This window comes from Globicephala melas, chromosome 11 (genome assembly GCF_963455315.2).
Source record: "Globicephala melas chromosome 11, mGloMel1.2, whole genome shotgun sequence".
Lineage (NCBI taxonomy): Eukaryota > Metazoa > Chordata > Mammalia > Artiodactyla > Delphinidae > Globicephala > Globicephala melas.
Genome location: NC_083324.2, coordinates 94,412,403 through 94,439,937, shown reverse-complemented (window position 1 = coordinate 94,439,937; position 27,535 = coordinate 94,412,403). Strand labels below are relative to the sequence as shown.

General features: G+C 45.4%; 1 protein-coding gene across 2 annotated transcripts in view; it reads right to left on the bottom strand.

Moving 5' to 3' along the window:
- The window catches only part of NEDD9 (neural precursor cell expressed, developmentally down-regulated 9), a 292,001-nt gene that overhangs the window by 117,443 nt on the left and 147,023 nt on the right, over window positions 1-27,535 (bottom strand). For both annotated transcript variants that reach the window (XM_060307849.2, XM_030881426.3), the window contains exon 6: window positions 23,158-23,271. The gene's annotated coding sequence lies outside the window, so the exon portion shown is untranslated. The remainder of the gene's footprint in view (window positions 1-23,157; window positions 23,272-27,535) is intronic.

The window sequence follows — 27,535 nt, the reverse complement described above, 5'->3', positions numbered from 1 at the left end:
AGTAACATACCATTGTAAAGCAATTATACTCCAATAAAGATGTTAAAATGAAAAAAAAAAAAAAAGAAATATATATTCTTAGAAAAATCCTGATACTTAAACCATGTGGGGCACTTGGAAATCTTTTTGAGAATCAGAAATCTGAATCTTTGTAAAAGGAAAATGTTTTTCCTATCAAGAATGAAAAAAATAAAAACTAAATGAATGTTTTAAAATGTGGAGCTGAAAAATAAGGGTTGCGTCTAGGACACAGTAGAAGCTCAGCAAACTGTGTAATTAACCCATCCAGCTGCCTTGATGGAGAGAAGTCTTCGTAGAACTGCTTTCCAAACAGAGGATAATTGGGAGTTGGTCTTCTTTCACTTCTGCTAGGATAGGAACAGCCTCCTATAATTTCGGTTTGATAAACACAGTATCTGTAATCTTATTTAAGAGGGAGGAAAAGGAATTTCCCTCTGAGGCACTTGCAGTGGCTAGGCAGGAGGACACAGGCCCATGACTCATCGTTCTGCCTAAATCTGTCCATGCCACTCAAGGATCTCGGTCTGGACAGTGGAGAGAACCAGCCGTGAGAGTTATTGTGTTTCCAGCATCTGTCCACTTCCCCCTTAGGTCTTCACACCTTGAGGCATTTTAACGGCCCAAGGTGTCTGAGCTTAAGTGCAACCACTCTGAGCTGATTTGTCTGTGGGGATCCCATAAACTGCAGCACCAGGAATAGAATATATAGAGATTTCATTAATTCTTTATTGTGAAATATAACACACGTACAGAAAGCTGTATAAAACAAATGTAGAGCTTAATAAATTATTGTAACTGTAAACCCCTCTAGGTCAAGTTATAGAATACTGCCTGGACCCCAGAAGTTTTCCAGTGCCTTTCCTAATACAGCCCTCTGTTTCCTTTAAAAGTGGTGCTGCCCTTCAGAACTCTAATGGAAAATTGATGAATTCATAAAAGTGCTAACAAAAGATCAAGATGAAAAAAAAATTAATTACATGGGACTGAGTGAACTGATGAGGATGATTATAATTTTTGTGACTTTCTGTTTGAATAAAAAAAAAAATCCCGCAAGGACTCAAAGGCAAAAAATATATAAATCAATTTTCACTGCAAAGTAAAGGAGGTGTTACAGTTGAGGATTACTGGACTGAATGTCAATATTATGACATAGTGTGAGTGTGTTTCGTGTTTGGTAATTGCAATCACTGTTGCTTTTGTTGTGGCCATCCATTTACCATGCTTGGTGTCAGTTTATTTATCTCTTGTAAAAATAAAATACAGGGGGCTTCCGTGGTGGCGCAGTGGTTGAGAATCTGCCTGCTAATGCAGGGGACACGGGTTGGAGCCCTGGTCTGGGAAGATCCTACGTGCCGCGGAGCAACTAGGCCTATGAGCCACAACTACTGAGCCTGCGCTTCTGGAGCCCACGCTCCGCAACAAGAGAGGCCGTGACAGTGAGAGGCCCGCACACCGCGATGAAGAGTGGCCCCCGCTCGCCGCAACTAGAGAAAGCCCTCGCACAGAAACGAAGACCCAACACAGCCAAAAATAAATAAATAAAACTTAAAAAATAAAATAAAATACAGTGTGTGTGTGTGTTAAAAAAAAAGAATATGTCTACCACTGCAGGGGACACGGGTTCGAGCCCTGGTCCGGGAAGATTCCACATGCCGCGGAATAACTAAGCCCATGCGCCACAACTACTGAGCCGGCGCTCTAGAGCCCGTGAGCCACAACTACTGAAGTCCGTGCACCTAGATCCTGTGCTCTGCAACAAGAGAAGCCACCGCAATGAGAAGCCCGCGCACCGCAAAGAAGAGTAGCCCCTGCTCACCGCAACTAGAGAAAGCCTGCATGTAGCAACGAAGACCCAACACAGCCAAAAATAAAAAAATACATTTTTTTTTTTTTTTTTTTAAAAAGTGGTACTGCCCTAAGCCACACACAGGGGCTCTCTGCTGGGCCTGTGCTTCGGGGCTTCAGCTCTCCTCCAGCCGTGCCCCTTTCCAAAGGGACAGGGGCGTCTGTGAGGCCAAGAGGCCATGTCCACTTGGAACCCATGTCCCCCTTTCCGAACAAGGCATCAAGCACGGGGGCGCTGGAATTCCCTGTCCAAATGATTCCAGGCCCACTCCCAGGTCTTCCCGGGGCTCGTCCTCAGTTCCACCTTCCTGATGGGGGGCCCAGGGGCAGATATTTGTAGGATGCTGTGGATGAAAGTTAGGGAGTACACAGACTTGAGCACAAGGCCCTTGAGGTATGGGATGGAGCAGGGCTGGGAGGAGAAGGCGGATGGCCCGAGGGTCTGGGGGCCGGCTCTTCTTGTGTCACGCGTTCCAGCAAGAAGCTTTAAGCCATCCAAGAATTCTCAGGTCCAACCTGGTCTTTCAGGTTGCAGTGAAGATACATTTGTCAAGGTAGGAGGATAGAACATCTGTTATTTAATAGCTTATTAGTTTAATTTACAACTTTTAAATATTTAGGGCTATGGTATGCAGTTCTCCATATAAGCCCCACAGATGTTAGCGGTAAGCCTGTCTAGAGGCAACTATCCTGACTATGATGGTAATCCCTCCTTGCTTTTCTTTATACTTTACCCACTGAAGTCTGCATTCCTATATATTAGTCACTCTTCCCTGTTTTTGAACTCTGAATAGACAGATCATACAGATGTATTTGTGTTGGCCTCTTCCACTTGGCATTATGTTCGTGAAATTCAACGCTGTTGCCTATAGCTGTAGCTTGTCAATTTCATTGCTGTATAGTGTTCTATTGTATGGATATCCTTCCATTTTAATGCTGATGGACAACTGAGTTGTCTCTAGTATTAGACCATTATGAACAATTCATGCTATGCAGATCTTTATCTATTTCTGTTGTTCATATACCTAGGAATGGAACTGCTGGATGATGGATATGCATATCTTCAATTTTAATGGAAAATACCAAAATTTCCAAAGTGGTTGCACCAATTTATAGTCTTAGCAGCAGGGTATGAGAGTTTCCATTGCTCCTGACAAAGTTTGGTACTGGTTTTTAGTTTTAATCATTCTGTACTAGGAGTATTTTTAGTATGCCACTAAAAAGTTTCTTTCCCCCCCACCCCAGTTATTTCGTATTGGAAGATACTAAAGTGATTCTAGTAACTTGGAGTTCTGAGTTGACTGCTAATAATGTCAGTAGATGTATATTAAGAGAAGATCTGTGGCCTTGGAAGATTCACAGTCATAAGATCCAGATATGCAGCTGGTGTCGACCTCATCCTTTCATAGGGATATGTGTGTCCCCAGAGTGTGCTCTGACCCTTGTGGCTAGGTACAAATTGCTAAATTACCCAGCTTGGGCCAGTCAGGACCACCTTAGAGGAGGAAGATCAGCTGAGGAGCCCACTGGCCACAGCTCACTAGCATGCCACATCTGGCAGCATCTGTCCCTCCAGGAGGCAGCCATGACCGTGTGCTCTGGTCAACAGCAAGCAAGGGGCATGTGCAAGGCTCGTCTGCAGCAACAGGCACAGCCAGCTCACTTCCTTCTCTACCTACCTGGGCCCCTGGGCTTCCTCACTTCACCCTCCTCTTGCTAACATCCTCAGCCTCCTTGCCCCTTTGTCCTTTTAATGCACCCTCCTGGGCAAAGCCCAGCTCTGGATCGACTCAACTGTTTACTTTCTCTACATCAGTCTCCCAGCTGTTGAGCATTGCTGGAAAAACCTCACACCCTGCAGGTGGTGCTACTATAAATTTTGGTCACCAACGCCATCTGGACCCTTGTTACTGTCAGGCAGCCCTTCTCTGTTCCCCTGGTCAGCTCACCTCCCATTCTCCCATTTTTCTGATACAACGATAACAGATCCTCTTCTGTAATGATGTATTGGGTGCCTACTCAAGACAAAGCTGGCTATTGTCCACTATACACAGGGCTATTTCAAACTTTCCCCACCCTCCTCAAGTCTCTGGTTCTATTTTCTGTCCATCTACTGAGCCCCAACCCCAAACTCCACTGTCAGTCTCAATAGGCAGGCTCTCCTGCTTCACGAAGAAAGCGGGGCCATTTGAAGCAACTCCCTTGAATTCCCTCCTCCATATTTGTATATCATTTTGCATCCAAACTCATCCCGTTCTCCTTCCCACCTCCTTGTGATAATACAGGAAGTGTCTCCCCTCCTACTTAAGCTAATCCCTCTGCCTGGCCTCAGGGCCATCCTCTCTTATCTTCCCAGGGACATCTCTCTATGCACCCGCTCTCTCCCCTCACTTCCTCCCAGCAGTGGTCAAATACGCTCACATCTCGCCCTTAAGGACCTGGTATCAGGGACTTCCTTGGCTTGACAAAGATCTTCACCCAGATAGGGCAGGAAGCAGTGCTATGGATTGAATTGTGTCCCCCCACCCCTGCCTCGACTCCCCAGTTCATACGTTGAAGTCCTCATGCCCAGAATCTCAGAATGTGACCCTGTTGGGAAACAGGATTGGTGCAGATGTAATTCATTAAAATGAGGTCATACTCTCTTTGGATCTCAGTGTCCCCATTTGGGACATGAGGGGTAGTTGGATAGTACTTTTTGTGGAGTACAGTTCCAAAATCTGTGGAAACAGAGGTGGTAGGATGGGAGAGGGAGTTTAGGAGAGAGGGCTCTGAGCTCTCCATCTCTCCTTTGACCAAAGCAGGTCCAGTTTTAACTGTTTTATGTTTGGGAACTTTTGGTAATATTTGGCTTAAAAAGTGTTTGTTTAAAAAATAAAATTAAAAAATTCAAATCTACTGGCTTAGGTGATATCTCAGATCCTTTCCAACTGCAATAGCCTATGATTACAAGGTTTTACAAGTTAACACATATGGGTTTGATGAACACATAGCACAGATTTTTCTCAAAAAAAGCCTGATTTAATAAAATTTATTTCTTTTCAGCAAAGGAAATTTGTTAAAGAACTTATGAAAGCAATTTAATTTTTAAGCCTTTTAAAGACCTTCATATAGAACAGTCGTAAATTAGAAAAGCAATCTTTTTTTGGACCATATGTTGGGATTTGGGGTTTAGAAATATGCCCGCTGTCCACATGGGGCTATGAGACCCATGTGCAAGCAAGCACTTGTACACAAATAGGACCTTCAGATGATGAGCTCTTGAGAAGAATAACTGTGCCTGTTCCATCTTTGTTTCCCCAGGACCCAGCTCAGTATCTGGTACACAGTAGGTGCTTAATAAAAGTTTGTTGAATGAGAACATATGATGAAGTAGACTCTTTCCCTGGAGCTCGGTGAGAATTCTTCGTGGTAAGAAGGAAAAAGAACTTCTTTCTAAAGGAAGGGGAGGGTGGAGTGGAATCCAGAAGAGGGGCAGGCATGGGTAAAAGTGGCAGGGCTTCTGCGTGAAGGATGGTTATTTCTGTGGGACGGGATATTCACCGTTGAGAAAGGCAGCTCTCATGGTTCCCTCAGGACAGTCTAAGTTCCTGGTTTCCTGGCAACCTATTTTATTTCCCACACTGAGGCCAGTGGACCACTGAGTCTACATTTTCCCCATTTCTCACTGGGTGTTTCCCTAGTCTGGTATCTGATCCTTATGTTTAAGGTCCTTGATGGGAAGGGGCCTGGGCTGCTACTAAGATAAGCCAGGTTCGGCAACCTTCATCTTCCATCTGGCCATACACAACTGGCAATGCGGTAGGATGTTCAAAGCAGGAAGACCAGTGGCCTGAAATCAGGAGACCTGGGCTCTAGTCCAGGTGTGTGGCTTTGGGCAACTCAGCCATTTCTAAGCCCCAGTTTCCTCACGTATAAGATGAAGGACTCAGACACAAAAATTCTGTGTCTTATTTAGGTTATTGCTTGGATATATAATCGGTAGGATACGATGAAAGGTATTATTAACCAAAGACAGTATCTCTCTTTCTCTCTGTCTCTGACTCTCTGTCTCTGACCCTGTCACACTGTGTGATGTTTCCACCTTGCTGTGCCTTTGAGATAAGGCCTTGAAGGCAATGGTGAAAATGCAGTGCTATTTAATTAAAAGGCACAGAAGCTAAGCATTTATCAGTAGTGAACATCATGAATTGAGTGTATTTATCTGGTCCCCCTTTCACCACCTGGGTAGTCCTAAGGGAATGGGGCTTGCCCTGGGTCAGATTTATGGGTAAAGGGGTCCGAAAGACCCTCACCAGGGGACCAGGTGGTGTTCCGTAGAGGGGGAGCAGGGCCCTGGGGCAGAAACCAGCTGGGTCCCCCTTATGGCTCCGAGGACAGCTCTGGGCCCAGGACTAGTGTAGCCAGCAGAGCATACTGGCTGTTACTGTCTGGCCACTGACAATACCTGAAACAGAGGCCTCTTGAAACTGCATACTGATTGACTTGTCTTCCTTAGTAATTTCAGTTCCCCAGGCTGTGGAGCCTTACTAGATGCCGGCCAGCTGGTGACAGAGTCCTTCTATCATGTTGGCATTCGTGCAGTTTATTTTGGTAGGTAACTAAGACAGAAAGACAGAGTCAACCAAACACTTCATAAAACAGTCCATCAGCCACCTGCTCGCAGAGCAGAAAGTCAGGTTTTTTTGCCTCTCCGGCAGAAAGATCAGCCTTGTCTTGATTCCCATTCAGAATTCTAACCAGGTTACCTGTGAAAACTTTTGAATTATGGTATATATATATTTTCCATTTGTGTAAAAACAATAAGTAAATAGCACTTATCTCATCGGGCCACGCCAAAGAAGAATTTGTTGAGGATTTAACACCTTAATGCGTTGGACATACTTGAATTTGACTAAACAGTCAAATTGGGTGATTTGGCTCAATGTAACCAGTTTAAATATCCTTGGCGTATAGATTTTCAAGTGACCTTGGTTCTCTAGGCGTGATCCCCGAGGGGACTGGCTCTTAAGTGAATTGGAAATGCTCAGATATGTTTCAAAGATCTATAAAATAAGCCTTTCTTTTGTTTTAAATTGGTAAGACTCAGTAAAGAGAGTGAGGTGAAAAGAGCTGTTAGTTCATCCGCGTGCACATCTAAATGTGCACCTTGGAGGCATAGCAACTAATTCACGTTGAAAACTCTTCTGCAAACAGCAAGATGTTCCAAACTACAGCCAAAACCCTGACCAAGAAAAAAGCGAACGGCAGTGCTCATGAAATAAATGAGAATGGAAGTCAGAGTTCTAAGTCCTTTAAACCCCTTTGCACTTAGGTAATGTCTTGCTGAGCACATGGCCCTGGTTCTTTTCCTGGTCTTTGTCAGCAAACTTTTAGGAACCTCCTGGCAGAAGAGGCCTTTGTTTCAGGCACTGTTTTCTGCACCTTCCACTCCTGTCGAGTTCTTAGATGCTATTTATAGGGACTTTCAACTGCCTCCTTCTCCCATCTGGTATTAATCTTTATTTCTTCTTCTCTACTAGGTTCTGACTCATCTCTGCCCAGACTGACAGGTTTCCTGAGGCCTTGTTTCCCCAGACGTGGTGCCCCACCCAGGTAAGTCAACTTGCTGTTGTCCATGAGGAAAGGAAGGTCTTGATTCCCAGGCTCAGAGAACGAGGCCGTGATCACTCAATTTTCCAAGTCAGAATTGGAGAGTTTTCCTTAGCGCCTCTGTTATTCCCACTCCCCACATCTAATCAGTAATGGGATCTTGTCCTTTCTAGCTCCTTAGGACCTCCATACCCCTCCCTTGCCCCCCATCTCTCCATCTCAGTTGCCACTGTCTTAGCTCATTGCCTCTCTCCTGGACTGTTGAATTGTCTCCACACTTCATCCTCAAGACAATGGGGAAGACTTTGAAGAGTTTTAACTGAGAAGGAACGTGATCACATTTCCTTCTCACAAAAATCACACTGAATCTAGTGGATGAACTGAAAAGGCGTCTGGAAGGGTGGTGGAGAGAAATCCATTACAAAGCTCTGCTAGGGTCTAGATGAGAAATGAGGAGGGTCCGGTTTAAGCCCATGACAGAGACAATGGAGAGGTGAGGAGGTGGGTATCAAGCAAGTAGAATGGATAGAGCATAGTAACTGGTTGGAATTAGAAGGCAAGGGAGAGGGAGTGTTTGTTATAAATGTCTCCCAGGTAGAAGCTTAGGAGACTGGGTGGATGATAGTATTATTATGAGAAAGAGGCAATTAAGAATTAAATCTGTGAGAAAATGATGAATTTAATGACATGTTCAGTTCCAGTTTCATGTGGGGAATGTCACGTGGAGAGAGAATCCATGAGCAGTGACATACAAGTCTGGGATTCAGAGTGAGGTTAATGTTGAAGACACAGATTTTGAGTCTGTGTTTATAGCTGGTAGTTAAAGCCAGGGAAAGTATGACACTAGTGGACAGAGCTTATAAGGTAGGAAAGGAAGCCAGTGGGCCCCCAGGGAACGCCACAGAGGGGAAGGGGCTGGAGAGGTAAGAGGAAATTCAGGATGCTGTGCTGTTACAGAAAGCAAGAGAGGAAAGAATTTGACAATTGGATTATGGACGTTCTTAAGAAAATCAATTTCAATGGAGAGTTGGGGACAGATGACAAATGCCATTGGGATGAATAGTGAGAGGTGAGACGTTTCAGACAGTGAGTCTAGATTTCCCTTTCTAGACACTTTACCATAAAAACAAGTGGAGAAATGGGACACAGAAAAGATGACATGCAAGGTCCCTGTCTTAGGAGCATGTAGCAGTGGCCTGTGCACAAGAGAATAGAAAGGCAACTGTGATGCTTAATTTTATGTGTCACCTTGGCTGGGCCACAGGGTGCCCAGATATTTGGTCAAACACTATTCTGGGTGCTCCTGTGAGAATGGTTTTGGATGAGATTAACATGTAAGTATTATAATTTTAATGATTTAAGTAAGTAGACTGAGTAAAGCAGATTGCCCTGCCTAATGTGGTGAGCCCTATCCAGTCACTTGAAGGCCTAAACAGAGCAAAAAGACTGACTCTCCCTGAGTCTGAGAGAATTCCTCCTGCCTGAATGTCTTTGAACTGGGTCATTGGTGTTTTTCTGCTTTTTGACTCGAGGCACTGGCTCTTCCTGGGCCTGTCAGCTTTTGGACCTGCTTCAGACTCCACCATCAGTTTTCCTCATTCACAGGCCATCAGACTTGGACTGGAACTAGATCACTGGCTCTTCTGGGTCTCCAGCTTGCCTACCCACACTGCAGATATTAGGACCTGCCCATCTCTCTAATTACATGAGCCACTTCCTTATAATAAATCATATATACATGTCTTCAGGTTATTGCTTCTGCTTCTATGGAGAACTCTGACTAATACAGCATAGAATGGAAAATAAAAGGGAAAAAAAAAGGAAATAAGGCAGGAAGGGAGAGTAAAGGGAAGGTGTGGGGTGGATGAAGTCCGTGAGAGCCTACGAGCTTCAAAACTGTAGGGAGAGAGCGGGTGACCGTTTAGCTGTCTGTAATCTCTGATGGCATTGAGGACTCATTCCTGTTATGTAACTAGAATTAACCTTCAGACTTTGCTGCCTTGGAGTCTCTTGTCTTGCAGAAGCGAGACTTCCTAGCTTGGCTTGTTTTCTTGTTACTTAGGAGCTGTTGCTAGCATAAGGTCATACTTAGAAAATTGAACCCTCAATAAGATTACTCAGAGACTTGGCTGCTTTCTCCCTGGCCATTTTGTCTTTAGGTTGAAAAAAGAAACAGCTCACTTTCCTAAAGTGACATCACACATCACTTTGAAATATGCTCTACAGGCCAGCCCTGAAATCTGTGGGGGGTTTTTTTGTTTGTTTGTTTTGTTTTTTGGAAACCCATGAAAGAGAAATTTTTGTTTTAAAAAATGTTAAAATAATTTTTTTTTACTCTAAAAAGCTTCTCTGATAACCCAGTTATTAGGAAACTATGTGCTGAATAGAAACAGTAGCAGAGGTGAGAATTTGTCCACTTCATACCTGCCTCATTTCTGCCATATGATAACCTCAGAAACGACCGGAGTGATTTACATGAGAGATGTATTGGGCACTCAATTCATTTCATGTCTGCTCTATTTTTGTAATCCTCTTTGTTATACTATTAAAGTGACGAAGATAAATCATTTTATTTGTGGCTGTAGCCGATGCCATTTGGAATATCTGCCCAGCCTCTCTGCTCACTCAGGGTAGTAGGTTCCAGATTTCAGTTTGGACAACATGATGCTTTAGTGTTCACAGCTGCCTGGACCTGGGGTGGGTGCCTGACCGAAGTTCGGAGTCAAAGTCCTTCACACACACACTGAGTCACTCACGCAGACCCTCTCCAAGTGCAAACTGGGCGCGTGGCTGCATTTCTGCCTCTGGTACCGTGAGCTATATCCTTGTCCTTAGGATGACCACCTCCCTTCCTTTCTCACTATCCTATCCCCCACCGAGCTGAGTTGAACTGTATTTTATTACTTGCAGCCAAAAGAGTCCTAATTTATTTAGCTATAATTTAAAAAATAAAAATATTCCCTTCTTGAGTTGAAATAAGAATTTCAACGGTAACTTCTGGGAACAGTGTGTTGGGGAACACAATGTTCTAATTAAACAACTACCCATACTCTCTAGCCTCTTCCTCATCCCAAGAAAGCCTCAGGAAGTAGTCACGACAGGCAATGCTACACCCTTGGAGGAGGTGTGGTCAGTGCGATATCTATGACAGGTGACTTGTCTGACTCCATCAGGATTACGCATGCATACACCTGTGGACCCAGCAAGAGCATTTGTGGGAATTTATGTTACAGATAATTTATTGGATGGGTGCAGAAAAAAAGAAGTATATACATATAATCATACAGGTGCAAAAAAGACACAGTAGAATGTCACTCGGTAAAGCATCGTTGGGAAGAGCAAAGTATCAGAAACAATCTACATTTCTATTAATATAGAATTGTTAAATAAATTGTACAAATCCACACAATTGGAGTACTATGATGCCGTAAAAAGGAATGAATAAGGTCTTTCTGTATGGAAAGATTGCCAAGTGAAAAGAGCAGAGTGCATGAATGAGAGGAACCCACAGCTCCACGAAGCGTTGTAGGAATGAGACTGGAAATTCCTTCCCTGGGGACAAAATCTCCTATTTCTCATAGTCCACGATAGAAACCATGCTTCACATTTTACCATGTCTGAGAGAGAGAAAACAGTGACTCAAAACCCACACTAAGGTAAGTAACCTTAAACTGCTCTTTTCCTTGAAAATGAGGATACCTCACCTTCGTTGTGGATGATAAAGTCTGAAGAAACAACTTCCGAGTTTACTTGGGACTGCCCAAGGTGGTGCTGACAGATAGGAAACAGGCCTCCTAGTTAAATGTGAATTCCAGATAAACAACAAATGCTTTGCATACTAAAGTGATATGCTGAAAACTATATTAAAATTTATTTGTTGTTTATCTGAAATTCAGACTTAACCGGTGGCCTGTATTTATATTTTGCTGAATCCGTCAACCCAGGCCCCAGGGACTAGCCTGCCCGAGTGGAAGCTCCAGCCTCCATGGTTTGAGACACAAGTGGGAAAGCCCATTGGTCTCCATCATTCCAAGGAAATGACAACCAGACACCCACTCATCTAAGAACCAACCAGATGCCCCGATGGGCATGACAACCGCTGCTAATTTCTCTGCCACCTCCTGCCCCAGCAAATGGCCACCATCCAGGCCTCTGCTACTGCTCTAGGTCCCAAAGAGAAAGCACGAATACCCCCTTCACTCGGACGGGTGAAGCTCACAACCATCACATTTGATGGACTTTGTGTTTCTAATAGGAAATATGGATTTGTGCTGCTTTCCCAAATTTTCTCACCTGGCCCACCCACTCTCATGACTTAAAAAGACAGAATGACTGTGTATTCTGCCAAGAAACCCCCTTCTAGCAACCAGAGCATGGTCCAAGGGAGCCCCTTCTAGGTGCCAAGGTACCTGGCAAGCCTCGAAGGTGGTAGCCCATCATCTCAGCTGCTTCATCTGAGAGGAAGAGGGTGGCTCTGGTGAAACATCACTCCCACAGCAGAGACCATCTTTCCAGTTATGAGGGGGCCTGCTCAAGTCTTGACTGTGACCCCCCATCAGAGAAGGGGAGCAAGCCTGTCCTCAGGAATGTCAGCTCTTTATCTGCCCTTCATTGGTTCAAGGCACAGATCGTGCTCATGGAACACCGCTCAGCTTTCCTCCTCCATCAAAGAGAAAACTCTCCTGCATGGGAAGACCTCTTGGAATGTACACCTTGGGTTACCCGCCGTCTACATGTGCGGCCAGCTCTGCAATTACAACACACACGATGACAGTGAACACAGGTCCCAGCAGCCCTCCTCCCAGGGACAGAGGAGATGTGTAAACCCCACAGGTGGTAGGCCTGTCTTCTCTGAACCTCGGTCCCCCCAGGTTCCAGCTTGGTGAGCTGACAACCTGTCTTCTGAACAGTCCATAGGATTGGAGGCTAAGCTTCCAATTTAGCTTTCTGGAAAAGGTGGGCCCACAGAAGGACAATTAAAGACAATAGCTGTGCTAGACCAGTGCCACAGGAAAAGACTGGCTCTTTCCTGAAGCTGCGGCTCACCGAATAAAGGCCAAGCCACCAGCAGCCACAGTTCAAGCAGAGAAGTGCAGCCACTGCAGTCATGATTCAGAGACACTGAACCCTGCACCAAGTGTGGGCGAACAGTCGGGTGTGTCACATCACGGAGACTGATTTCAAAGTGTGGTGAACCCAGTGGGGTTTTTAGGGCAGACACACAATTGCTTGCAAACAAGTAGCAGGTACAATGAGCAGCGTTTTGTGCTTCTCTGCAGGTTTTCTCTTTGGTCTCTCGAGGGAGCTGGAAGAAACCCAGTTCTGAAACTCAAACCTGCATCGGCCATTATTTTCCCTTAAACTGGATCTGAACCTAGGAGATCTTCTGGCTCTATTTGCCGAATTCTAATGGGAACTGGGCCCTCCAAATATTATTCTTATTATGTGGTGCTAATATTTTTTGCTGGAAACACATCATACCAAGATGTCTTGGACCCCTTCCTTTACCAGACTAGTTGAAAGCTCAAATGAGCAGACATCCAACTTCCGGGCTGATCCAGGTTTTTCATGATCAAGCCAGGGCAGGCAAAGATTCCAGGAAAAGTCTCCTGGGAAGGCCAAGGATTTCTGAAAGTATCTGTGGACAAACAGATGCAATATGACTGGGCTAATTCCCATAACTCAGCTAAACTGATGAAAGTGCTTTGTGGATTATTGGCAGGTAGACTGACTGTGGCCTGGGCCCTGGCACCTGGGGCCTGAGCTGGGGGAACCCGCCTGCCGTTCAAATGCCCCTTGGCTGCAGAGAAGCAGGAGAAGGCAAGGGGCATCCAGTGGCGACTGGATTTTTGGACACAGTATTGCCAGGCAGACACCTGGCCGAGCCTGCGGGCATGTGGGAGGGGACCCAGATAGTTTTAATCGCTCCCAACCCTTCTCCTGTATGTCCCCCTTTCTTCTTCTCCCCTCCCCAGCAGCTCACCAGAAATCATGGCCTAACGGAGCAGGATGGAGTTCAGTGTTTCTCAGGTGAGATGCACAGACCACCTGCATCAGAATCTGTGGAGACACTGGTTTAAAATCCGGATTCTTGGGGCCTGCTCTAGACCTACCTACTGAGTCTCTGTGGGGAGGCCTGGGTAGCTGCACTGTTCACAAACTCCCCTGGGTGATTCTTACAGGCGCTAAAGTTGAGAAGCATCATTAGAAGTAAAAGGGTCTCCCATGAGCAGCCAAAACACCCAAGTTCAACTTACTACCTAGATCGTCTTGGGCAAGTTGTTTATTACTTTCCAGCCTCATTTCCCCACCTGTAAGCATGGGTATGCCATTTTATGAGACTGATTTTTCTTCTCCTTGAGGATTCAGTGCAATAAGACACAGGACTAGGCTGAGCTCTTGCTAGATTTTAGCAGCCAGGACCCCAGGAGAGACAGAAAAGGGAGGGTGAGCTAAGGAAAATCTTTCTAGGCCTCAGGGTGCATATAGTTTACAGCAATCTTCAAAGGCTCAACCTTTTCTGGACGGACACAGAGCACGGAGATTTAACACCAAGTGGCTTGACTACCCACTAAAGCCTTCCTAACATAGCCAGGAGTGGAGGATATGGTGCTACAGGGAAGAAAATGTGACAAAGAGATGCTTTCAGACAGGCAGACACAGGCTAATATAAAAGTGGAATAGGGCTTCCCTGGTGGCACAGTGGTTGAGAGTCCGCCTGCCGATGCAGGGGACACGGGTTCGTGCCGTGGTCCGGGAAGATCCCACATGCCACGGAGCGGCTGGGCCCGTGAGCCATGGCCGCTGAGCCTGCGCGTCCAGAGCCTGTGCTCCGCAACGGGAGAGGCCACAACAGTGAGAGGCCCGCGTACCGCAAAAAAAAAAAAAAAAAAAAGTGTAATAATACACCTAGCTAAGAGCATAGGGTAAAACCCCCACATGCTCTCGGCCACTGATCCTCACCAAGGGCAATTATGTCCCCCAGGGAACAGCGGGCAAAGTCCGGAGACATTTTTGATTGTCATAACCGGGGGATGCTCTGGCATCTGGCAGGCAGAGGCCAGCGACGCTGCTAAACATCGTCCAGTGCAGAGGCCAGTTTCCCATTGTGGAGAATTAACCGGCTCAAAATGCTAACAGAGCCGCGGCTGAGAAACCTTGCTCTAAGCTAACGCAGACGACTGAGTCACGGGTGATGGAAGGAGGCTAAACACCTCCCGAGTCACAGGATTCTGCTGCTGGATTGCAAAGTCTCACAGATGGACCAAGCGACCTGGTGTCCTGCAAGCTGGAGGATCACCGCTCACCTCTTTCCATATCACGTGTTCAGCGTAGCTGGTTTCCTGCTTGTTTCCACGATGAAACAATCGGGGAAAGTGTTCCTAGAGCTTTGGCAAAGCAGAAGTGTTCTCTGCAGGGGAGGGAGGAGGCCGCCTCACTCCTAGCAATTGTCTCTATTTTTACCACGAGGGTAGAACAAGAAGAAGGAACTGGGAAGCCCGGCCATCCACCAGGGTTTGCCCCGCTAAGGAGCCACGCCCAGGCTCGTTCAGCATAGCTCACAGGTGTAGAGGGATGCGGGGCAGGGCATCGGGTTTGGGACTAGGTCCAAATGGCAGTTGTTCTATGACACTCCTTTGCCAGTATCTTGCTTCCCTCCATGATCCTCGGCTGCTTTCGTGGATCTCCCCTGGTTCTGTCAGGTTGGTGCTCATCAGCTAGCTCCCTGGCTTTTCTCCCTCTCCTTGGTCCCCTGTCTCTTGCTGTCGCCTCTTTCCTGGCATGGCTTGTGTTCTGGGGCTATAGCTCCAGAAACAAATCTCTCTGTGTGCCCTAGACTCCTTCTGCACAAACTCCCCGTGGGCAGGGCTGGCCTACCGGTTGGGTTTCTTTCTCAGGACTCCATCCACATCCCCTGGGATCCCTTGACCATTTTCACGCATCTGGCCTTCCTGCCTGCAGGGCCAGCGTCATGGGGGTGTGTGACCCCTGTGGTCACCAGGACTTCATGTTCAGAAGGACCCTATGCTGAGTTTGATGCTCTACTGTCATTTTGAAATTCTTAAATGTTTTTCCTTTGAACTTGCATTTTGTAAGTGAATTCTGATGGGGCAACAGAGCATGCACACGAACAGAGGAGATCCACACGGTCCGTGTGTCTGTCCCTTCTTCCTGCCCCACTCTCACAGACGGTCCCATGAGCACCAAATTCCAGTGGACCCTCAATGTGTGGGAGTTCACAGAGACTCAAGGCGAGTACAAGGAAAGTGTGTTTTGTCTCCAACTGAGTTAGCTGGGGAGCGGGAGGGATGCTGACGGCACCAAGAGGCCACACTTTCCATCTGAACCAAGACTTGCTTCTAACCCAGAAAGAAGGCGGTGGTTTCTAAGAAACATGGATGAGCAAAGAGCCCTCTCATGTTCTTTCTTCCTCACATTACTTTCCTGCCCTAGCCAAGGACCTGACTGATGCTAAAAATGATGACAGAGAAGGAAAGGGAAAGGTTAGGCCACCCATAGTCCCTTCCCTTTCAATCCTTCTTTACTCATCAGTAAGCTGAAGGTAGGGACTGTTAGTAACATGTGCATATGCATCAAGAAATGAAATAAAAGCAGATGAGTTACTTTTGCGCAGCTTTTCCACTGTTACGCTAAGAATGAAATATGCAAATTGTGTAATTTTTGGCGATTAGCATACTCGTTAAATGCTCTTATATTTGCATTTAAAACAGGCATCACACAATATTGAAATGAAAGGGGTAAAATATATGCTAATGATTTAAAATTTAAATTTTCCTTCACTTAGAGTGGCATTCAATAGTGGCATTTAAAAAAAACAACAACAACAAAAGAAACGATGACAAGCCAAGAGAGAGACTGTGAAGAACGGAAAAAGCTTTTAGTTTAGTACCTTTTATTTGGCACCTTTCCCCTGCTTTTTAAAAAAGGGCGCCCACATTTTCATTTTGCACCGGGCCCTGCCTGTATGCGCTTCTTCCTACAGCCACAGTGGATTGCTGTGAGGCTGTAGGGATCTATTAGCCTGTGTGCACAGGCAGTGAGTGCCCAGGAACTGAAGTCCCCTGGGAGCGGCACTGAACCAATGTCCGATGCAATGGGAGGTACAAAAACCCCAGCTCCTGTGTTGCCCCTTCAGGACAGCCTTGTCATGTGGCCTGGACCAGCTCCAAGCTCCCCTGTGGGTTTGATCCAAGTCACCTTCTATCCAACTTCGCTCTTGGCAGTGTGCCTTTCCATGATCCCACTTCCTCACTCCTTACCGGTTTTTCCTGGGGAGAGTTCTGAAACGACCACTTTCATTTGACCTGAAATGCCATGTCCATATCTCTGGAAATCTGGGCCCCAGCCAGCTGAAGCATTCAAGGGTCTGTGGACGAGCTCACCTGTCCTCCTCAGTTCTGTGATCTGTCTCTGCCAGGGCCACTTTTTGTGAGGTGTCAATGGTAGATGGCAGGAAGCCCAACGCCATAGACATTCCCAAAGGAGTCTTCTAGAAACGTTGAGTTTGAAGGTTTACAGTGAAACGTTTTATTCAAACATCTTTCCGTGCAGGTCAGAGGGAATTTGGAGAGTACTTTGGAGAGCGGGCTCCATCATGGGTCACTCTACTGCAGGCAATGTTCTGGGCAGGTCTGGGCCAAGAGCCCAGTGAGAGAAGAGCGGACGGCTCTGACCTCACGGAAACATGCTCTATTTACCTAACAAGCCTCCTGACGTCACAGTGTCCCCAGCTCTGTTTGCTTGGCTCGGGGAAAAGAGAATAAAATGTACAAACAGCAGGCTTTGTTTTACCTGTTTAAATGAGTCATAATCTTTTCTGTAAAAATTGGTCTGGAACCAAAACAAAAGTCTTATCATCTTTTTCCACTCATCCAGGTACATTGTTACCTATCCTGAACAGTCTTGGGAAGCGCTTTCACTTTCTTTGCCCAGAGAATTTTTATCCATGCTTCAGAACTCAACACGATGTCAATAGGCTCTCTTTCCCGTTGCCACCTCAGAGCCCCACGTAAGTATTTGCGTATATGGTTGCTATGCCCCCTTAGAATGTAAGGACTTCAAGTCAGAACCTTTACTTTATTCTTTTTAAAAAATTTATTTATTTTTAAATAAACAAATTAATTAATTAATTTATTGGTTGCGTTGGGTCTTCATTGCTGTGAGCAGGCTGTCTCTAGTTGCGGCGAGAGGGGGCTACTCTCTGTTGCAGTGCGTGGGCTTCTCATTATGGTGGCTTCTCTTCTTTTTTTTTTTTTTTTTTTGCGGTACACCGGCCCCTCACCGCTGTGGCCTCTCCCGTTGCAGAGCACAGGCTGCGGACGCACAGGTTCAGCGGCCATGGCTCACGGGCCCAGCCGCTCTGCGGCATGTGGGATCTTCCCGGACCGGGGCATGAACCCGTGTCCCCCGCATCGGCAGGCGGACTCTCAACCACTGCGCTGTGGTGGCTTCTCTTGCTGAAGATCATGGACTCTAGGCATGCGGGCTCTAGAGTGCAGGCTCAGTAGTTGTGGTGCACAGGCTTAGTTGCTCCGCGGCATGTGGGATCCTCCCGGACCAGGGATCGAACCCGTGTCCCCTGCATTGGCAGGCTGAGACTTAACCACGGCGCCACCAGGAAAGCCCCATATCTTACTCATTTTTGAAGCCCCACAACCTGGTGCAGCACTTGTTATATAACTGATCTCAGAAGCATGTGATTAAATAACCATAATGGCAGCTGTATGAACCAGGCCCTACACTGAGCACTTCACATGCGTTATTGTCTTCCCTCCTCACAGCAACATGATTAGGATCTATAAGGTGGGCACTAGTACCCTTGTTTTACCGTTGAGGAAACTGAAGCCAAGGAAGGTTAAGTAAGATCTTGCCTAAGATCACACAGCCTCCCCAGCCAGAGGAAAGAGTCAAATAGCACCAGAGCCTGTGTTGTTCACCACGGAATAAATGAAGTCGGTGAATAGGTTTTTCCAAGGTGGTCAGGAAGAGAGCTCATTAGAAGGCAGACTTGTCTGTACAACGGCCTCTTAATTAAACAGAATAGCACAACCTTCTGAGACTGAAGCAGGAAGAAATAGAAAATATAAACAGACTAATCACAAGCACTGAAATTGAGACTGTGACTAAAAATCTTCCAACAAACAAAAGCCCAGGACCAGATGGCTTCACAGGAGAATTCTATCAAACATTTAGAGAAGAGCTAACACCCATCCTTCTCAAACTCTTCCAAAATATAGCAGAGGGAGGAACACTCCCAAACTCATTCTACGAGGCCACCATCACCCTGATACCAAAACCAGCCAAAGAGGTCACAAAGAAAGAAAACTAAGACCAGTAACACTGATGAACATAGATGCAAAAATCCTCAACAAAATACTAGCAAACAGATTCCAACAGCACATTAAAAGGGTCATACACCATGATCAAGTGGGGTTTCTCCCAGGAACGCAACGATTCTTCAATATATGGGAATCAATCAATGTGATAAACCATATTAACAAATTGAAGGAGAAAAACCATATGATCATCTCAGTAGATGCAGAAAAGCTTTTGACAAAATTCAACACCCATTTATGACAAAAACCCTCCAGAAAGTAGGCACAGAGGGAACTTAACTCAACATAATAAAGGCCATGTATGACAAACACACAGCCAACATCGTTCTCAATGGTGAAAAACTGAAACCATTTCCTCCAAGATCAGGAACAAGACAAGGTTGTCCACTCTCACCACTGTTATTCAACATAGTTTTGGAAGTTTTAGCCATAGCAATCAGGGACGAAAAAGAAATAAAAGGAATCCAAATCGGAAAAGAAGAAGTAAAGCTGTCACTGTTTGCAGATGACATGATACTATACATAGAGAATCCTAAAGATGCTACCAGAAAACTACTAGAGCTAATCAATGAATTTGGTAAAGTAGCAGGATAAAAAATTAATGCACAGAAATCTCTTGCATTCCTATACACTAATGATGGAAAATCTGAAAGAGAAATTAAGGAAACACTCCCATTTACCACTGCAACAAAAAGAATAAAATACCTAGGAATGAACCTACCTAAGGAAACAAAAGGCCTGTATGCAGAAAACTATAAGACACTGATGAAAGAAATTAAAGATGATACAAACAGATGGAGAGATATACCATGTTCTTGGATTGGAATAATCAACATTGTGAAAATGACTATACTACCCAAAGCAATCTACAGATTCAATGCAATCCCTATCAAACTACCACTGGCATTTTTCACAGAACTAGAACAAAAAATTTCACAATTTGTATGGAAACACAAAAGACCCCGAAAAGCCAAAGCAATCTTGAGAAAGAAAAATGGAGCTGGAGGAATCAGGCTCCCTGACTTCAGACTATACTATAAAGCTACAGTAATCAAGACAGTATGGTACTGGCACAAAAACAGAAATATAGATCAATGGAACAGGATAGAGAAAGCCCAGAGATAAACTCAAACACATATGGTCACCTTATTTTTGATAAAGGAGGCAAGAATATACAATGGAGAAAAGACAGCCTCTTCAATAAGTGGTGCTGGGAAAGCTGGACAGCTACATGTAAAGGAATGAAACTAGAACACTCCCTAACACCATACACAAAAATAAACTCAAAATGGATTAAAGACCTAAATGTAAGGCTGGACACTATAAAACTCTTAGAGGAAAACATAGGCAGAACACTCTATGACATAAATCACAGCAAGGTCCTTTTTGACCCACCTCCTAGAGAAATGGAAATAAAAACAAAAAGAAACAAATGGGACCTAATGAAACTTCAAAGCTTTTGCACAGCAAAGGAAACCATAAACAAGCCAAAAAGACAACCTTCAGAATGGGAGAAAATATTTGCAAATGAAGCAACTGACAAAGGATTAATCTCCAAAATTTACAAGCAGCTCATGCAGCTCAATATCAAAAAAACAAACAACCCAATCCAAAAATGGGCAGAAGACCTAAATAGGCATTTCTTCAAAGAAGACATACAGATTACCCACAAACACATGAAAGGATGCTCAACATCACTAATAATTAGAGAAATTCAAATCAAAACTACAATGAGGTATCACCTCACACTGGTCAGAATGGCCATCATCAAAAAATCTAGAAACAATAAATGCTGGATAGGGTGTGGAGAAAAGGGAACACTCTTGCACTGTTGGTGGGAATGTAAATTGATACAGCCACAATGGAGAACAGAATGGAGGTTCCTTAAAAACCTAAAAATAAAACTACCATACGACCCAGCAATCCCACTACTGGGCATATACCCTGAGAAAACCATAATTCAAAAAGAGTCATGTACCAAAATGTTCATTGCAGCTCTATTTACAACAGCTAGGACATGGAAGCAACCTAAGTGTCCATCATCGGATGAATGGATAAAGAAGATGTGGCACATATATACAATGGAATATTACTCAGCCATAAAAAGAAACGAAATTGAGTTATTTGCAGTGAGGTGAATGGACCTAGAGTCTGTCATACAGAGTGAAGTAAGTGAGAAAGAGAAAAACAAATACCATATGCTAACACATATATAAGGAATCTAAAAAAAAAAAAAAGGTTCTGAAGGACTTACGGGCAGGACAGGACTAAAGATGGAGAGGTAGAGGATGGACTTGGGACATGGGGGGGGAAGGGCAAGCTGGGACGAAGTGAGAGAGTGGCATGGACTTATATACACTACCAAATGTAAAAGAGATAGCTAGTGGGAAGCAGCCACATAGCACAGGGAGATCAGCTCAGTGCTTTGTGTCCACCTAGAGGGGTGGGATAGGGAGGGTGGGAGGGAGACTCAAGAGGGAGGAGATCTGGGGATATATGTATAGGTATAGCTGATTCACTTTGTTATAAAGCAGAAACTAACACACCATTGTAAAGCAATTATACTCCAATAAAGGTGTTAAAAAAAATCAGAATAGCAAAATTCCTTACTTTAAAAAGAAGCCATTTTACTCTCCCAACTCTATATGGAACCAATTTTCATTTTAACCAGTTTCTCCCAAGTCCACTGAGCTTTGGTATCAGAAGGTCTTGTTACACAGGTATTTAGTTCTGTTGCAAATTAACAGCAATAAAGAAACCAAGCACAGCCGCAGAACCAGCGTCCTCCCAGCTTGTGATTATAGCTTGCTGGGGGACTCTACCAAAATTGCATTGTGTGTTTATGACACAAAGAAATTCTTGAGGGTGGTACTGATATACCCATTAACGACACTGGTATTTTTTGCCCCATGGGGCAGACAAGGAAAAGGGGTTTTATTTTGTTATGAGAAGCACTTTCTTGCTTATACTTAAATTTTATAGTTCACAAAGGATTTCAAAGTATTACCAAAGAATATGAACACCATGCTTGAATCATCTGGGCGTACTGGACTTTCATAGCCTAATGGGTGGTGTTTCACACTGCATTTCTTTTCAATTCATCTTGGATTCATTAAAAATAAAATCACAGATGTTCACCAGATTCCTCGCCCCCACCCCCCACCTCCAGCCTTGGGCACTGAGGATGTGGCACATGGGTGGCTTTCTAAGGCTTGGTCAAGGCTGAGGACTTGCCTGAGGCCCAAGTGATCCTGTTTCTGGAGTGTCTTGCTTCCTCGTCCACTTAGGAACCAACGGCCCCATAGTTCAGGCAATCTGGACTTGGAGTTGTCATTTATAGCCTCCCAAACTTTGAGGATGATGAAGTTATGAAAACATGAGAAATAGACTCAAATAGGAGGAAAAGTTTTGAGAACCACAAAAAAAAAGAGAAAGAGGAAGGGTTGTATAGTGGGAAAAGTGATGAACTGATGGTTAGAGAGACTTGGGTTTTAGGTAGGGTGATCATAAAATTTATTATCCAAATTGGGACTCCTTTGAGGTTGAGAGAGATTACTGCTGATAATTCTGCTGGGACAACAGGACTAATGGGGACTGTCCTGGTATGGCATGGTCACCATAGTTCCAGGACACTAACTAGCTGTCTAACCTTTAGCAAGTCACTTAGCATCTCTGAGCCTCAACTTCTTTTCACGAAAGAGACAACCTACAATCTTCCCAGCCTTTTTCCATGAAGGACCTCCTCTTTAACTTCAATCTCCATGTTTTCCTCATGTTTCCTGCCAACTAAGGCCTCTTGCTCCACGCCTAGGAGAGTTCTCCTAGAGTGTCTTTACAACCTTAGGTGATCAGCAGGGATCAGGAATGGAATAACTGAGCAGCTGGTCATTCTCTTCTCCTGTCTTCCCCACTCCCAACCCATACTATCTCACTCTAGGGGAAGAAATGCAATGGTCAAAACCCCTCTGCAGATGGGGCAAAGTGGGTCTCAGACCTGAGGTCTGCAGAATCAGCTGGCAAAATAAATAAAGGGCAAGCTGGCTACCTAAATACTCCACGGGTAGTGCAAACATTCTAGATTCTACCGCAGTACACTTGCAATGTGCTCAGTGGGGGCAGTGCTGCCCACCAAGTGCTATTGGGAAATGAGTGTTAGGGGATGGCTGGTTGTGACAATGACGGAAGGTAGACACCACTAGCATTTTGTGCCTAGAAGTTGGGGATGCTAAATGCCCTGCTATAAGCCAGAGACACTCGCATAGCGAACAGTCATCCCACCCCAGTTGTTAAAAGCATCCCCACCGAGAAACACTGCATAAAAGAATGGGCTTTTCAGTCTTACCTGTAGAGAATAATTTAGACCCTCTGAAGAGGCTCAGATCACACTGGACGGCTTGCTATGGTGCCGGAGCATCGGGCAGAACTTCCAGATGGAGCCACTTAGTTCTCACAGGCCCTGAATAAAAGGAAAGGGCAGAGGTGACACCAGAAGGCACCGTGTAACTCAACGCCACCCTAGTCTGAAGTACACCAAGCATTTTATGGGGCGGTTTCTTTTTTCTCTCAGTGTTTACAGAACTGTTGAATCATTGTCTTCATTTACTTATGAGATGATTGACATCGTCCCTGAAAACAGAAAAACAACTCGAGCTAAATCTAAAATGCATGTCTGCAGGAAACAGGGCGGTCCTTGGTCTCTGCTTTGCCTTCTATGGTAAACTTGGACTTCTCCTGGGTTTGCTTTCATTCATTTCAGCTAGAAGTGTGTGGCGAATCAACTTTTCACCAGTCTTCCCGTGGAATGGTTGACTCAGCTTTGCTGTGAGTTAGTGGCCCCAGGGGGAGAAGACCAGGGCTCCCTCTCTGTAAGATGCCTCCTGAAAGGGAAGAAGTCATTGACGACCCACAAAGGAGACCGTGGCCATAAATATTTCAGAATTTGCCTTCCTTAACATCTTAAATAATGGAAAACATTTGCTTGTTTAAGACTTTTAAGTCCTCCGGTCTTCGGATTCAATCTCCAGTGGCGAGGTACAAGCATGACGTCATGGTCAGGAGGAATGCACGGCACATAAAGGCTCGCCTGGGCCAGAGGGAAGCACTAAGCTCTGGAGGGCCCTCAGACAAATATACAAATGTGGCCCAGCACATGTCAAAGGCCTGTGCAAGGGCAAACATCTTCATGACTTTGGTCCTGGGAAGAGAGACCTGGCCTGGGATGAGAATTTACAGCTGACAAGCTGCTGATGACGCAGTTATAGCCAGTTAGCGCATGAACGGCCACTTTGGGAACAGGGGGCTTAGGACGCCAGGCTGGAAATCTCAGACCGAAGTGGGGACAGCCCCGTTCACCCGTGCTGGGATAAGTTTACTCACCGCACAGTCTGCCCCCTGGGCCTCTTCTCTGCCTTCCTTTGATTTACGGCCCTCCCTGCAGCTCTGTAGAGCTTTGACATACATGACAATTTAGCATCAAGGGAATTCTCAAGACCAGGGGAAGAATATCTTTCTGGGCTATAAACATCGCTCTAAATTCTTCTCATCTGTAACGTTTCAAGAGCATGTGAAGTGTGCACGGCTTGGCCCCTGCAGAGTCCCTGTCCTCTAAGCGCTCACAGCTCCCTGGGCCGATCTTGCTCACAAGTGTGCTTACAGATGTCCTCTACGACCCCCAAAGTGTCAGCCAGCTTTACTGCCGTGGTTCTCAACTGGGAGCAGTTTAGTCCTGTGGGGGACGTTTGGTAATGTCTAGAGAGATTTTTTTGGGGGGGGGGGGGCCGCGCTACGCGGCATGTGGGATCTTAGTTCTGCAACCAGAGATCGGGCCCGTGCCCCCTGCAATGGAAGCATGGAGTCTTAACCACTGGACAGCCAGGGAGGTCCCTAGAGACATTTCTGAAACACTGGACCGCCGGGGAGGTCCCTAGAGACATTTCTGATGATCACAGCTGGATGGGAAGCGTTACCAGCCCGTAGGGGATGGATGCCAGATACGCTGCCAAACATCCTACAATGCACAAGACAATCCCCCTCAACAAAGAAGGATGCAGTCCAAAACGTCAGTAGTGCCAACACTGAGAAACCCTGCACTGGGGTAAGGGTAGACCACCTCTGCATAGGCCAAGAAAGTAATTATCTACACTTGCACTGTCTGATGGAACTTTCTGTGATAATGGAAATGCTTAGTATTTGTGCTGTCCAATCCGTTAGCTGGGAGACACATGAGGCTCTTCAGCGCTTGAAATGTGGTCAGTGTGACTAAGGAACCAAATTTTTTAATTTTATTTACTTTTAATTAATTATATGTTAATCATCCCATTCAGCTAGTGACTACTGCTTTGGACAATGCAGGTCCATATAACGGGAGCTTAGAAGCAGTGGAAGAGCCTGCCCTCGCGGGTTATCTACTCCACCAGCTTATAATTAGAATTCCACAGCTAGACACTCCTTCTTTAGCTAAGACTTTGACCCATATTGGTATATTACCCTGGGAGGGAGACGACCTTTAATTTATCAACAACCAATGCTAATTTAATATGACTCATGGATCTGAAAAATGTTTGGGGGGCCCTGAAGTGAAGGAGGGGACACCATGAGATGGGGGGCTTGGGGGCGGCATGGTGGTGACATGTGCTAGAGGTAGCAAAGGCCACCTGTGCCTACTTTCATCACATAAACTCTGCTGAGAACAGAAGCCAAATACAGTCGTCCCTTAGTATCCGCTGGGCGTGGGTTCTAGGATCCTCCACAAATACTGGAATCCGCAGATGCTCAGGTCCCTTATGTAAAATAGTGTAACAGGGTTGGTCTGTGGAACCGGAGGAAGAGGATGCCAGGGAAACTGGAACAGGGTTGGCGGGGATGGGGGGAACCCGTGGAAGAGAAACCGGAAGCAGAACCCATGGAAGCAGAACCACTGTACTCACAATTCCCACTCAGATATACGTTCTGTGAAGACTAGAGCCAAAGGGAGGCAGAAGAGACCAAGTGTGTCACAAAGGAGAACCTGTTTCCAGCTCCTTCTCTGCCTGCCTTTGGCTTTTAGGCCAAGTCTCCAACCACTAAGATATTATGGGGCTCCCTCCCTTATGTAGCCCAAATAAAAGCAGTAATAAAACACAAAATGGTGTTTCCCTTTGATCTGATTATGAAATTTTGGATAACCTCGTTAAAGCTGTATGGTTGTGATTTCTGCTAGTGCCCTAAGCATGTAAGTGCCTCCTTCTTAATCTAGCTCTGCTTTAGGGTCTTAGTTGTAGGGCTTACAGTCTTTGTAATCCATTGAATAGCTAGCTTATTGTACAAATTTTCCTCAATGAAATATTGTGTACTCAACTATAAAATTTTCTAGAGAAGGACATCACCTACCTCACTTAGTAAGCTACATCTACCTGTGTTTCTTGAGATGGGGAAAGAATATAACTGAACCAAACCAAACACAAATCCTCTCTCCTTAAATGTTCTATAGGGCTCAAACCGGAGGTCCTGGTGGCATCGATTTTCATCATTCCCCAGGGGAACAATGGAGATGGAACAGAAAGAGTAAGTCCACCAAAATTATGACAGGGGCTGGAAACTGTGATATAAGGAGAGCTAAAAAGATGAGAATTCTTCTGTCAAGAAAGACACAAGGTGAGAGAGATACATGATGAGAGAAGACAGAATTGCAAACTTTGACTTTTTCACAAATCGCTAGTTTGTCTGAACGTGGCAGGGGTGAGAGGGGAGCAGAGGGGAAGGTAGGTAAATTTAGGACAGTAAAAGGAAGTATTTCTGTCTTAGTCCATTCAGATTACTATAAAAAAATACCATGGACTGGGTGTTTATAAGCAGCAGAAATTTATTTCTCATAGTTCCAGATGCTGGGAAGTCCAAGATCAAGGCTCCAGCAGATCTGGTGTCTGAGGGCTCACTTCCTGGTTTATAGACATCCTATACGCATGTCCTCACATGGAGGAAGGGACAAGAGAGCTCTCTGGGCTCTCTTTTACAAGGGCGTTAATCACATGCATGAGGGCTCCGCTCTCATGACCTAACAACTTTCCAAAGGCCCTACCTCCCAACACCATCACATTGGGGATTAGGTTTCAATATATGAATGTTGTGGGGACACAAACACTCAGTCTACAGCATTCTGTCCCTGTCCCCCTGAAATTCATATTCTTTTTGCATACAAAATGCCTTGATTCCATCCCAATAGCTCTCAAAGTCTTAATTTCTTTCAGCAGCAGTTCAAAAGTCTAAAGTCCAAGGTCTCATCTAAATACCATCTAAATCAGATATTGGCAAGATTCAAGGTCAACCCGTGGCACATTCCTCTCCAGCTGTGAATCCCTGAAACCAGACAAGCTATGTGCTTCTAAAATACAAAGGTAGGACAGGCATAGGATAGACCTTCCCATTCCTATGGAGAAATAGGAACGAAGAAAGGGATGTCAGGTTCCAAGTAAGTCCAAAACCTAACAGGATAAACAGCATTAAAACTCAAGGCTTGAGAACACTCCTTTTTGGCTTAGTGTTCTCCCTTCCAGGCCCACTGGGGTGGCAATGTCACCCCATGTGTCAGTGGGACAGCCCATTAGCGGCTCTCTGCTAGGGCTCTGCCGCACCGTGGTTCTCTTCTGAGGCCTTGTGGCTCTCCCAGGGGACCCTATCCATGCCATAGTTCCACTGGATGCAGCCCAAGCTGGGGGACCTCCCTGCAGGGACCCACATCTGAA